Raw genomic sequence first — 14160 nt, 5'->3', positions numbered from 1 at the left:
AAATTATTATGCGAGAGCGACTTCCGGTGTTAGGGAACGGGCAACTCCAGGATTTGAGTACTTACCTATTTTGATTTTCTGAAATGATCCTGGTGAATATTTTAGGATAAATTTTCTTTTTCTTTTCTTTGTAGTATTTTTTCTTTCCATTTTAAATTTTTTGTACGTTCAACACAACAATTTGTACACAAACTCAGTTGATATGTCTTCTCCTACCGGTTTTTGCGTCTTTCACTTTTTTGCTTTTTCCTCACTTTGAGAGAGAGTTTCCACGTACGCTCTTGATTTATATTAATGACTAGTGACGGCTAATTTTGTTATCGAACACAACTATTCCCTGCATATTAAACAACAAATTTGACAGATGTCACCAAATCAACATGGCCGCCACAATATGTGAACATTGGTCCGTCCCGAAGACCCTTTATTTGCCAATACAAATGTATGCACTCGATCACAAGCACTTTTTCGAGAGTGTATTCTCGTATCATCTGCCCAGGTGACACACCCCCCACCAGCTGATGGCGTCTCATCTTAGCACGTACCAACGGCAAAAACGCAGCAATGGAGATTACATCAAAGGGGGAGGGCGCCGTATTGCCAACAGCTGTCACTGCTGGCGGATAGAATTCTACTCGGCGAAAACAAGTAAGTAAACGGTGAGTGGTTGGTTTTAGCTCTTTAAGGAGAAGGGTGGGTGCTGCATGGAAGTTTGTAGGTGCTCGTAATCACTGCCAACGTGTGATAATGCGACAGCCAGGCACGCCGTCTGACTTCCCTCACCAAATTGAATTTACAGTGAGTGCAGTAATCATCGCGACTACCAGGCACGCTGGTTATATGCCGCCTGTGTCTGCCAACAAAAAAAAACATACACAGAAATTATTCATAACAATTTTTGACTGTCAACGCTACTGGCTGCCTGCCTGCCGCTGCTGTTTGTTGCTCCTGCTGCTTCTGCTTTTGCTGTGGATGCGGATGTGTTATCAGAGATTTTAATGAGGGTTGCTGCAACATACCGCAAGCACAAGAACAACAGCATTACAATACAATCACAACTACACAACTACAACTCAATTCATACAGCGAAGCATCACACACTGAGTACGCAACAGTCGGCAGAAAAGCAGTAAGGCAACCAACAGTCTGCCTGGGCGGTGAATAGGCAAGCAGACAGTTGGTAAGCCCAGCAACAAATTGAATTGAAAATATGTTTATTTGAAAATTTATACCTTTCAGTTCATACCAAGCAGGCGCTGCTTGATTTCCCCTTAACAATAAGTCAAAGCAAAACCTTCAGCATTGTCCTTGCGTCTAGGATAACTGTAGACAGTGAGATTGACAACATCATACACTAAATGCAAATACAAAGCGAATTGGGTATAAAAGTGCAAGAAAAAACTTGAAAACAAAAATAATGAAGAGCAATTTATTCAGAAAATTACTGTGGTTTCTCAACAATCACCCATTATTTGTGTTTATGTTTGTGCTTTCTCTTTGTAAGTGATAATGATGTTCTAATTGCTTATTTCCCGCTCACTGCTTACGAAGTTACTTTGCCACTAACGAATTTGTTTTGGTGTTTGTTCTTTGACAATTTGATATTGGCCTGATGTGGCAGCAGTCATGCAGCATCCGATAACGGAATCCTTGCAAGTGACATAACGGTAAGGACTTCAAAGGACACCTGCGGTGAATTTAATTACATCGCACCAAGGCAACGCTGGCTGACATCAGCAACAATAATAACATGGAATGATGGCAATGTCATTTTTTGAATTTGTTTCGAAATCTCTAAGAGATTTTGTCATAAATTGGTTAGCATTCCGAACTATCCCAGTTGGGAATAAAGGAAGTATTTCAAGAAAATATCAATTGCAAACTACGTAATAGCTAAAAAGATGCCTCTGGACCTCTGGGCAAAAGAAAGGTATCGGCTCTATAACGTGCAAAGAGCACGGCTCACACCAGTACAAAAAGCAGCTGAGCGACTGCTGACAATTAGCCGGTGGCAGCAGGGGTGAGATCAGTCACAAATCGGGCGTTGAACCTACAAACTCATAGTGTGGTTAGTGAGAAACCAAGAACACTCCAACTATCACCTTTCGCATTTGCTCAGCGGGCATGGCTTTTTTCTGAAATACCTGCACTGTTTTATGCTAACAGAGAGGCCTTTCTGTCCAAACTACCTGAATACTGACGAAAACGCAGAACATGTGATTTTTTATTGCGACCACTTCAGAGAGGAACGACCTATTCTCGAACAAGCCCTGGGTCATCAACCATCCCCCCAGCACCCTCATACGAAATACAGGGTGGCTGATAAAAGCCGCTACCAAAAAAAAATGAATAACTTTTTTTCTTTTTAAGTTATCTGTTCCATTTTTGTTTTAATTTGCAGATTGATCTTTAAAATTTATTAAAATGGATAACTGGGACACGCAAACAAGAATTTGGATAGTCCGCCGCTATCACGCACTGGAGTCCGTAGTTTTGGTACAGAGAGAGTACAGGCGGATGTTTGGCGGCGATCCCCCGAGCAGATGGACCATAATGAGACTGGTGAATAATTTTGCTGAGCAAGGAACAGTCGCAAGAAGGCCTTATCATCGAAACCCACCAGTTCGGACGGAGGAAACGATCGCTGCTGTAGCTGCAGCAATACAAAGCAATCCAAGGGTTTCAACAAGAAGCTTATCTGCTCAACTTGGTGTCAGCCGACAGTCTTTGCAAACAATAATGCACAAAGATTTAGACTTATTTCCCTACAAAATTCAAATGGTTAACAAACTGAATGCAGCAGACTTGCCGATTCGCTTGGAATTTTGCCAGAAGATCCTGCAAATGGTGGAAGAATACCAAAACATGTTAAACTGTCTTTTCATGTCTGATGAGGCCCATTTCGATTTAAACGGCAATGTGATTAAACAAAATTGTCGAATATGGAGTACTTCTAACCCACAGATACTCCACGAGACGGAATTGCATCCTCTTCGCGTGACAGTGTGGTGTGCGGTTTCTTCACGCTGTATTGTCGGGCCTTATTTTTTTGAAGAAAATGGTCACACCGTTACGGTTACTGGAGACTGTTATTTGAAAATGCTGAAAGAATTTTTCTATCCAGAACTACGCCGAAAGAGAATTCCTTTCAACTCTGTGTGGTTTCAACAAGATGGGGCAACGTCTCACATAGCCCAGACTGTTATGACAGAGTTGCGACGAAAATTTCCCAATAAACTGATTTCAAGAATCTCCGAATTTCGTTGGCCCCCCAGGTCGCCTGACCTTACTGCACCTGACTTTTTCTTGTGGGGTTTATGTAAACAAGAAGTTTATAAAACAAAGCCAACAAATTTGGATGAACTAAAACAATCCATTCGGGCAACAATTGCGGCTATTCCTGTCGCAACTCTCGAAGCAGCAATGAACAACTTTTTACTAAGATGCCGCACTTGTGTCAACGAGCATGGGGGGCATTTAAATTCAATTATTTTTAAAACTAGTTAAGCTACATTTAATAAAATTTAATGACCTTCAACTTGAAAAAAAATAAATGAATTCCATACACTAAAAAAAAAGTTATTTGAGTTTCTTAATGTAGCAAAATTCATCAGCCACCCTGTATGTGCGCAACCAGCGGTAAGTGGGAGGCAGCCCAAACGTTCGCAGGTAAGATCATGACGCGACTTCGCCATATTGATTGGGACCGCAAAGCCATGCAGCAACAGGTACAACAGCAGAGAAGGCGAACAGTTTCGGACGAACCGACGGCAAGCACAGACTTTCGACTGAAATACTCAATTCGGGCATAAATGCAGCTCTACCCAAATGTTATACTTTTATGGTCCCAGGGTAGAATTAGCCGAGATGGGAGGACTATTATAGTATTAGTGGGAGCATGCCCCACATACCATTAGTGTGACGATACCTTTGAGATATTTCTGACATTTTGCTTTAAAACTCCTTCAAAACAAAAAAAAAGTACTCAATATCAACAACTCCGCGAGAATTAAGCGGTGCCCGTCTTAGCTTTGAGTTGACGTCATATTCACCCGTGAAAAGACCATAGGTAGAAAGAGAGTTTAAATCTTTTAGCAATATTAAGACCCATGCACCTATTACGGGATTAGAGAACAAAAACAAATTTTAATCATCGAAAATCGCTTTTCTGTTTTTCAAAATATTCTCCATGAAGATCTATACACTTTTGCATGCGTTTGAACCAATTGTCGAAGCACTTTTGCCACTCTGAATGAGGTACCTCCGAAACAAGCATTCTGAATGCCGCAACCGCTTCTTAAGGTGTCGAAAAACGTTGACCTCTCAGTTTGTTTTTTACGCACGGGAATAAAAAGAAGTCATTCGGTGCCAAGTCAGGACAATGCAGCGGATGACCCATTAACTCGATGTTTTGGGTGCTCAAAAATGCAGTTGTTTGAGACGATGTGTGAGAGCTCGCATTGTCCTGGTGAAGAGTGATCCGTCTTTGGTGATTGGTTTTCCTAATTTCTTGGAAGACAACTGGAGTGAACTACGACCACGATTGAATTCACCATACCATCGATAAACACTGGTCCTTGATGGAGCTTCATCGCCAAAAAATGAATTAAGTTCATCCATGCAATGTTGCTGAGTTAATCCACGTCGAAAGTTGTAAAAAATAATCGCACGAAAATGCTCACGATTTAATTCCATTTTTGGACCGAGATGAATCTTTTAAGTTACTGTAAACAACAACACTTAGCGCTGGTATTTCAAAACGTTCTGAGTACGTAAAAGCCAAAAAATGTCAAACTTTCCGATACAGCTGTCAGTTGCCAGATTGCAACACCAGGGTTACCAAATCCCGACATATAAAAGGCACCCCTCGTAGTCGTGGGGCAGAAAATCTCACCAAACTTTGTCAGTAGATCAACAGTTACAAAATTCGCTCTCATCGAATTTGAAAGGAATCAGCTGATTTGTTGACCTTATAAATGCAATGACGGAAGTTTGCTTACAACAGAGTTCGGCAAAAACCGAGATGTTTTAGTGATATACAAAAAAATTGACGCAACCACTAGCAATAATACTTCGCTACCATCTAAACAACGACCGATTGAAAGAGCAAAAAAATAAAGGTTGAAATGAGCGGACAATAGTGTGCTGTTAGTGCCTTATGACGTAGCAGCGAAAGTTACTCCCAAAATTATGCATCGAATGATCAAATCGTATATTCTAGATTTAGTAGATAGCACCTCAGGCATTTCAAAGGAAGCCTAAAGCCCCACAGCATATACTACAAATGTTTGACTCTCTTTCTAGCGGTACATAAGTTATAGATATAGTATCATGCCAAATCCCACCAATCAGAACGGAGATGCCAAACCATGCTGCGGTGGCAAAGCCGATAGGACACTGAACTGAGTGGCAGATGGGCGGCGAAACTTATTCCATCAATTGACAAATGGGTCCAAAGGAACTTCGGAGAAGTGAACTACTTCTTAACTCAGTTCCTCTCGAGCCACGGATACTTCCGGAGAGGTAACCGATTCTAAGTGCATATACTGCGAAGCGCTGAGCGATGACGCTGAACACACGTTTTTTAGTTGTGACAGATGGCTCGCGCAAAGAAATGCTCTGAGGGAGCAGATTGGCGACATCGCACCGAGCAACATAATCAGCAAAATGCTCGAACGCGAAGATAGCTGGAGCGGAGTAAAGAAACATCTACATGGAGCACGTACTACGAAAAAACATATTGACCTCGACACAGTGCAACAAAGCGAAGCCGCACAGATAGAGGCACAAGAAGACGAGCCTATAGCATGAAAGCTGGCTACAAATATGGTGGACCCAGACGTGGGTGAATAGAATTGGTCCTTTATGCATGCCGTTCTGGGCCCTCCCGAAGTTAATATAGAAAGCAACTTCGGGAAGGGTGTCTCCCCAGAAGGAGAGGAGGGGTCGTTTTTATTGCTACACCACATGACGCAGTAGACGACGGTCGCTGTAAGTGCGAAGGCATTTTGAACCCTACCTCACCCACAAAAAAAAAAATACCACCTGGATTGGAAAATTCATTATTTGCAGACGTCATTGCCATCTAAAGGTCGACTCAATAAACATACTGGGTCGAAGGATTCGAACGAAAGAGAAATGCGTGTCAGTTGAGTTAGTAAGTTAAGACATGGTTTTGACCAAGCAGAAGCATGAGGTGATTGATTATGTCAATTATGATACTCAGAATACAATGTGATCACTGGCCCTTTGTGCCCTCGCGGAATCATAGGAACTTATATATATAATGAGATCCTGGTACCTGAACCTCTTTACCCGCACAAGGTGGCGATTTCTCTTTTTAATTAATGGCATTCAAGGCCTGTCAGTATTCCATTGAGTTCAGTGGTTGTCGTATGCACCTCTGAATCTTGTTAGTAAGTTCTAAAGCCCATTTTTGAACCACATTAGAAACGACTCAATTTCTACCTGGATTCTGGACGGAACGGAGTTGCTTACGCAGAAAATGTTAATTCTAATAACATAATTAGAATTGGTAAATAACAGACTGTGATGTTCTGCTCTAGTTTGACTTCTCTTGTCTACATGATAAATGAGGTTGCCATAGATTTAATAGCGAAGTAGATTTGAATTTCAAATAGAAGTCATCAATGGCATTGCTAGATCCCATTGTCCATTCTGTCCTCCATATGTCAACAATCATTTTAATAGATTACTAAAACTCCCCTCTGATGGTTGACGAATTTTTGAATTATAGAAATTAATGAGTGGAGGGCGTAGGATACCAACCTGAGGCACACCTTGCTCAACACTTCTGAGCTCAGAAGTTGGATCGCAATAATATACTGATACTTATCTGCTGCCAACTTGCCATTCAGATTATTCTGGGAAAAGTACGTATTGATGTATCGTTTGTCAATCCCAAACACTTTGCTATTGGATCGGCACCAATAATCCATAGTAATCCACAGAGATAACGCTAACATTTGCATGTAAGACATTTAAGCATTATATTTTATTTATAAATTGTCGATTGGAGTGAAGATCAAAGGAATTTGCTGATTACCTGCACCTTAAAGAAGTAACGCCATTTACTTCTGCTAAAGTGCATGCAGATTTTTCTGATCTTGGTCTTTACATCACTCTCTCAGCCATCTCTGTTTCCGCTGTCCACTCAGCTGCAATGATTTTTGGTCTGGAGTATCATCATCCATACAACAGGTGGCCCAAAATTAACCACCCCATCGAGAGATTTATAAAGTCGTATGTTAATCATAATTAACGCTTGTAAACTAAACAGCTGCAGTATACAAACAGACAAGCAACCAAAGGTCAAAATAAAGGTTTCCATCACTTAAAAAACTTTTATTTTATTTAATGAAAAAGTTATTCAAAAACAAAATTGAATGATTAATTTTGTGCCACCTTGTACATTCGATAAGCAAAGCAAATTGTACGGCAAAGTCCATGCCATTGCAGAATTCATACAATTTATTCCAATTTCCATTCGATCTTGAGTAAAATACTTCTATCGGAAGATCTTAGAACCTTCGCATCCCATCGTTTCTGTGACATATAACAGGATGGTCATGAAGATGTTCAACTTTGTTAATACCCACCGAACCCAAAATAACACTTATTGGCTATAGTTTATATTTCCTTATTCTCAAGGTTGACCAACAAAATGTTGGCTTTTAAGTACAGAAAGTCCTTCCCAACTTCGACATTGTAGATTTTTTGTAATACGCGACCACTTTTTATATTTTATAATACTTCCGTTATTCGTTTTTCTTGTCTTAAGCTAGACAAAGCCGCGGTCCTGATCCTCGCTAAGCATATTGTTGATCTCATTATCGAAACTAAATATTCGTCTAATAACACTGTTTTAAAAATAATTAATAATTCGTTTACCCAAGAACCAAACTATCCAATTCCTGTGTAAAATCGGTCGCTGTGTCCCAAAATAAAGTTTTATATTTTAAGAAATGAGTAAAACAAAGACTCAAAAGTCGTTTCTTATACCATCTTTGATCAAGGTGATGCTCTCCTGTGATTAACATTCCTACCACAATTTTATCGCCATTGCTTCACACTTCTAAGAGTTATGCCGTCTTGAGTAATTCTACCTCTGCAAGTGTTTTCGTTTTTTTTTTTCGATTTTACAGTCTTAAATTTTGCTTTAAAAATGGATGTAAAGGTGTAAAAAGCTTATAAAATGTTAGGAAACTGTTTCGGCAATGACACTCTAAAGAAAACACCCGTTTACGGTTGGCAGGAACGCTTCAAAAGAGATCGAGAATGACAAAGGTAGCGGCAATCGAAAACTGATGAAAACATCAAAAAACTGGAAGAAAAGTTGGAAGAAGAAGGAAAAAGGATTCGAACATTGCTTATGGATCCGTTCAGGAAATTGTTGTTAATGATTTGGGTTTAAGCCGTGTTGCTGCAAAGTTGGCTTCAAAGTAATTAAATTTCATGCAAAAAGGGGCAGTGTTGATAACGCTCAAGACATAATTTACAAGGCTGAATTCAACCCAACATTCATCAGAGGCATCATTACTGAAGACGAGACGTGAGCTTATGTATACGACATGCAATCTAGACATCAGGTGAGTGAGTGGAGCGCTCCGAATGAACCAAGACCAAAATAACCACTTTGCTTTCAGTCAGACAAAAAGCGCACAGTGCCATCATTTTTCGTGAATTGTTGACCAAGAATGAAACGAATACCACCCAAGAGCCATCGAATTCACCTGATATGGCTCGGCAGCTATAGCTTTGAAATGCTCAGTGAATTTAAGTATCTTTGAGTTATGCTGAGCGCACAGAAAGATACATCTATTGCCATACAAGACAGGATGCAAACTGCAAATAAGTCTTACTTCGCGCATGTAAAGTTGTTGAAGTCAAGATTACTTTCTAGAAACCAGAAGCTACGAATTTACAAAGCTGGTCTAAGACCTACACTCACTAACGGGTGCGAAGTCTGGGTGCTGAAATCCAATGAAACCGATCAGTTGAATTGTTTTGAAAGAAAGATTCTAAGAAAAATATATGGGTTTCTCCGACTTGAAGACGGTACTTACCGCATTCGGTACAACGAGTTAAACACATTTATCAGGGGTGCAAATGTAATCAGGCGCATCAAAATGCAAGCGATTCGATGGTACGGTCACATTTTATGAATGAGCAGTGATAGGGTATATACGAAAGATCTTCGAAACAAATCCACAAGGCGAGAGAAGAAGATGCCGGCCGAGAAAACGATGAGGAGATGACATTGAAGGCGACTTTGGAGCTATGGGAGCTGATATCAAACGAAAAGCTGATGACCGAGTGACGTGAAGGCGAATTGTAACGGAAGCAATTTTGAATTTTCTGAATATATTCCGGAAACTTTTTGTTCAAGGTGGTAGATTTCTTGAAAAATAAATCGACAATTTTCAAACAATTTTTTTTCTCTCTCTGTAAATATCTTGAAAACGTTGAATTTTAATGAAAAATTAAGCATTAACGAAAATGAAAAATTTAATTACCTTTATTCTGAAAAAATGGTTACAAGTGAATCATTGAAAGTATTGCCCATCGATAGCTACTACTTTTTCCCATCTTTCCGGTAGATCTCGTATACCGTCACAGTAAAACTGTTCATCTTTTGAGGCTATCCACGGTTCAAGCCATTTTTTGATGTCTTCATATGAATGGAACTGCTGGTCAGCTGCACCATGTGCCATCGATCGGAACAGGCGATAGTCGGACGGCGCAATATCTGGAGAATATGGCGGGTGGGGTGGGATTTCCCATTTCAGTGTTTCCAGGTAGGTTTTAACGGGTTTGGCAACGTGAGGCCGACGGTGTCATGCTGTAGAATCACTTTTTCCTGCCACTCCGCGTATTGCGGCCGCTTCTCGCGCAGAGCTCGGCTCAATCGCATCAATTGCAGTCGATATCGATCCACAGTGATCCCCAGGTTTCGCTTGGTTTTAACAGTTCATAATAAAGAACACCAACTTGGTCCCACCAAATACATAGCATAATATTCGAAGCGTAAATATTCGGCCGAGGCGACGACGTAAAAGCATGACCGGGCAGTCCCCATGACTTTATTTTCTTTGGATTGCTGTAATGAATGCATTTTTCATCACCCGTCACGAAGCGAAGAAGAAAATCCTTCCTTTTTTGCCGCTGGAGCAGTTGTTTACAGGCGAAAAAACGACGTTCAACAACCCTTGGTTTTAACTCATAAGGAACGCAAGCCTCCTGTTTCTGTATCATTCCCAAAGCATGCAATCGCTTGGAAATGGATTGGCGGGTAACTGCTAATACTGAAGCAAGCTCTTCTTGCGTTTGACTCGGGTCCTCATTGAGCAATGCCTCCAATTCAGCGTATTCGAAGGTTTTTGGCCTTCCTTCACGCGGACGGTCGTCAACATTAAAATCACCGTCTTTGAAGTGACGGAACCAATCTCAGCGAGTTGTTTCACTTAACGCAGCATCTCCATAAACTTTTTGTAGCTCTCGATGCGCTTCAGCCGCCGTTTTTTTCGAATGAAAGAGGAAAATCAACACTTCCCGGAAATGGCGATCGGGACAAAATCAGACATTTTCACAAACCCAAAAGCATATGATACCAAAACAAAATCACTAATGTGTCGAAGCAGTTTATTTACCATATATCTACGATTGGTTTATGACGTTTAAGTTACGTTAGAATCGACTAGCACACACTGCTGGCAGCATCTATTGACAAACAGCGGAAACTGCGCACCTGATACCTTTTTCCCCCTAAAGGGGTTACATGGGTTTCGATTTTTTTAGCTTATTAATTTCTACAACATCTCAAGAATATTATCCTAAATTTTCAAGTCTATCTGAATAATATATTAGTTTGAGAGATACTGCCTTTGGAAGGGGTGCGCTCCAAGCCACTTTTATTGTTACTCAAAACTTTGAACGCGTTTTTCGCGGAACCGGTTGTCAAATGTTCTCGAAAACTACTCAACCGATCTTGATGACATTTTACACAGGTATTCGAGATAAATTTACTCGTGCTTGAACTAAGGATTTTTTTTTTTTAATTACAAATATTTAATAAAAAACTAAATGTCAAGCAAATTTGACCGAAATTTTCATTTTTTGGAGAATTGTCTGCCAAAACTCCAATTTTTACCTTTTTTTCTTTCCTTCGTTCAAGCTCGAGTTTATGGTCTCAACTAAAACACTTATTTTTGTTTTTTTCATTTTCGATGATCCTGTCAGGCGTTATGTTGACAACGCGGACGCATCTTTTTTCGAGGGGTCACGGTAAATGGCGTCACAATGGAGGAGTTTTAATTTTTTTTTTTTTGAAAATTCAGAAACTATTCTTAAAATATGTATCTATAAGACAGAAAAAAGTTTGAATTAAATACCTGACGAAACCCATGTAACCCCTAAATACAAACCAATTATTTGTTAATATCTCGAAAACTACATGACAGAACAAAAATTATTGTCGAGCACAGCGACTGATTTTACATAGGAACTAATCTTTCCTATTGGGCATCCACTAACTGCAAATGGTGCCTTCATCAGCGATAAGAGATTTTACACTGATGGCAGTTAAACTTTTTATCAACACCCGCTGTGATGGATGATCAAAAGGCAAGAAGTAATATGAAAAAAACTTGCTAAAGTTAAGCGAAAACAGACAATACAAAATTATAACATTTTCTAAAATACAGTGGCCGACATAATTATGAATACCCCTTGAAGAAATAATTTGTTATGGAAATAAGTCCGTAAGCTGCTCCTCGAATTTAAGATTGTACACATTATTTTTCTAAGTGTGAGCTAGCAAACCAGCGTAATGCCTAAGTCGAAGGAAATAAGCATTGATTTAAGAAAACTAATTGTTCAGGACCACAAAAATGGAATGAGGTACGGCAAAATTGCTAAAAAATATTATAGATGCAAGTCAACAATCCAGAGAGTTATAAAAAGTTTCAATAAAAATGGCGGCTTTGCGAGCGCTCCAGGTCGGCCAAGGGTAACCAATTCTCGCGATGACACGCAAATAGTAAGGGAAATTAAGAAAGACCCGACAACTTCGGCAAGGTTTATTAAAGAAAGTCTACAAATTAATGAAAGCGAGCGAACAATTCAGCGGAGAATTCGTGAAAAGGGGTTTTCTAGTCATTAAAAGATCAGGAAACCTTTCATCAGCAATAAAAAGCAATAAAAAGAAAGCGCGACTAGCATTTGCCAAAAAGTACTTCAATATGCCATTGAGTTTCTGTGAGAGGGCTATATGGAGCGATGAGGGTAAGTTTGAGTTTAAAAATACAAAGAGAAGAGAAAAAGTGTGGCGAAAAGTAATGAGAGGCTCCAATCAAAGTGCGTGCAAAGCACAATTAAGTTTGGCGGGGGAACTGTGCTTATCTGGGGCTGTTTTTCCTATAGCGGTATATCAGATCTGGTACATATTGAAGGAAAAATGTCTGGGGAGTCCTACCTCAATATGCTAAGCACTTTCCTAGAGCCCTCGGCACGAAGAATGGGTCTTGGACACAATTTCATCTATCAACAAGACAACGACCCCAAACATACCAGTCGCGTAGCAAAGGAATATTTTAGACAAAACTCAATAGAGCTTTTAGAATGGTCCGCTCAAAGCCCCGACTTAAATCCTATCGAGCACTTATGGCAATATTTAGTCGAAAAAATCGATCGATCAAGTTGCCGCTCAAAGAAAGCAGAATTTTTTCAGAAACTGCAAGATACCTGGAATAAAATACCTGAAGAGCTTCTTAAGAGATTAGTTCACAGTATGCCACGCCGCTTTTTGGCTGTAATTAACGCAAAAGGCGGCAACACTAAGTATTGAGTCATTTGCACAACGTTATTACTTTTACTATTACTAGTGGGGTACAAGGGTGCGCAAATTTTGTCGCTATAGGTTTCTGGGCATTTATAAAAAAAAATATGAAAATATATTAATATTTTGTTTTTGGAGTTGAAATATTTTGATTTGTGTTTTTATAATGTTACTATATTATAAATAAATTAATAAGTTAATCGAAATTTGAATGATATAATAGAAAAAAATATTTGTGTTTGAATTTTCCCTTAGGTAGGGTATGCATAGTTATGTCGGCCACTGTATCTAACGTTGTACTTACGTACACACAAATGTACACACATTTATATTAATATGAGAGTGTGAATGTGAAAAAAAAATCAATTCAGTAAAATTTCGAATTTTGTGCGAAAAGGGTTGTTGCTTATGAAAATGTTGGCCAAAGTGGAGGTAAGAGATTTTGCCAAAAAAAACATGCGAATGGTGCTACAACTTGTGTTGACGTTTAGGAATTAATCTTGACAAGCAACAGACGAATAGATAAAGCAACAATTTTTAACTCCTTCCGGGCGCATATAGCTATGCGTGTATTTACCAACTTTGAATGCATGCGCACATAAATATTTATAGCTATCAATTCTTGTACATTTATGTATGTATGTGTATGTACATATGTATTTTTGTCCTTCGCACATTTGCGCTTGTTGTGATAAATCGCTGGCAATAAGCGTGCAACATATGCCGGGCAATAAACGCATCCCCACACAAGAGCGCACACAAACACAAGCACATAATCGCTCACACACCTACACGCATTCGCAACACTGTCTTAATATGCTTTAAAAATCTAAAAAAAAAAAACACAAAAAAAAAGTTAATGTAAACTCCTGTCAAGCAGATCACGCATGTACATATGTATGCATGTATGTATGTATGCACATATGTATATATTATAAGTATACGAGCCTGTGTACGTGGGTTTGGCAAAGGTTATTGCCACGCTCCAGTCGCACGTGACCGACTGTCAGTTTGTCCATTCACCAAAGAGTCGCTCGTAGTCATTTACCCAAAGCCAACCGCCTATCCGCAATCAATTTGAAAAGAAAAAGTATACTTATTTGAAAATTTTCAGCAAAAAAAAAAACAACAACAACAAAAAAATAATGCCAAAGTGCGAAAATGTTTATCGTCACTGTGGTGGAACGCCGCTCGCACAATATGTTTTTATTTGTTGTTGTTGCGTTTGCTGCTACTCTTGCAATTGAAAAGCTAATGGATGCTGGCTGTGCCGAGAGATACACTTGTTTGTCCGGACGATGCTT

This window comes from Anastrepha ludens, chromosome 5 (assembly GCF_028408465.1).
Source record: "Anastrepha ludens isolate Willacy chromosome 5, idAnaLude1.1, whole genome shotgun sequence".
Lineage (NCBI taxonomy): Eukaryota > Metazoa > Arthropoda > Insecta > Diptera > Tephritidae > Anastrepha > Anastrepha ludens.
This window is presented reverse-complemented; position numbering follows the sequence as displayed.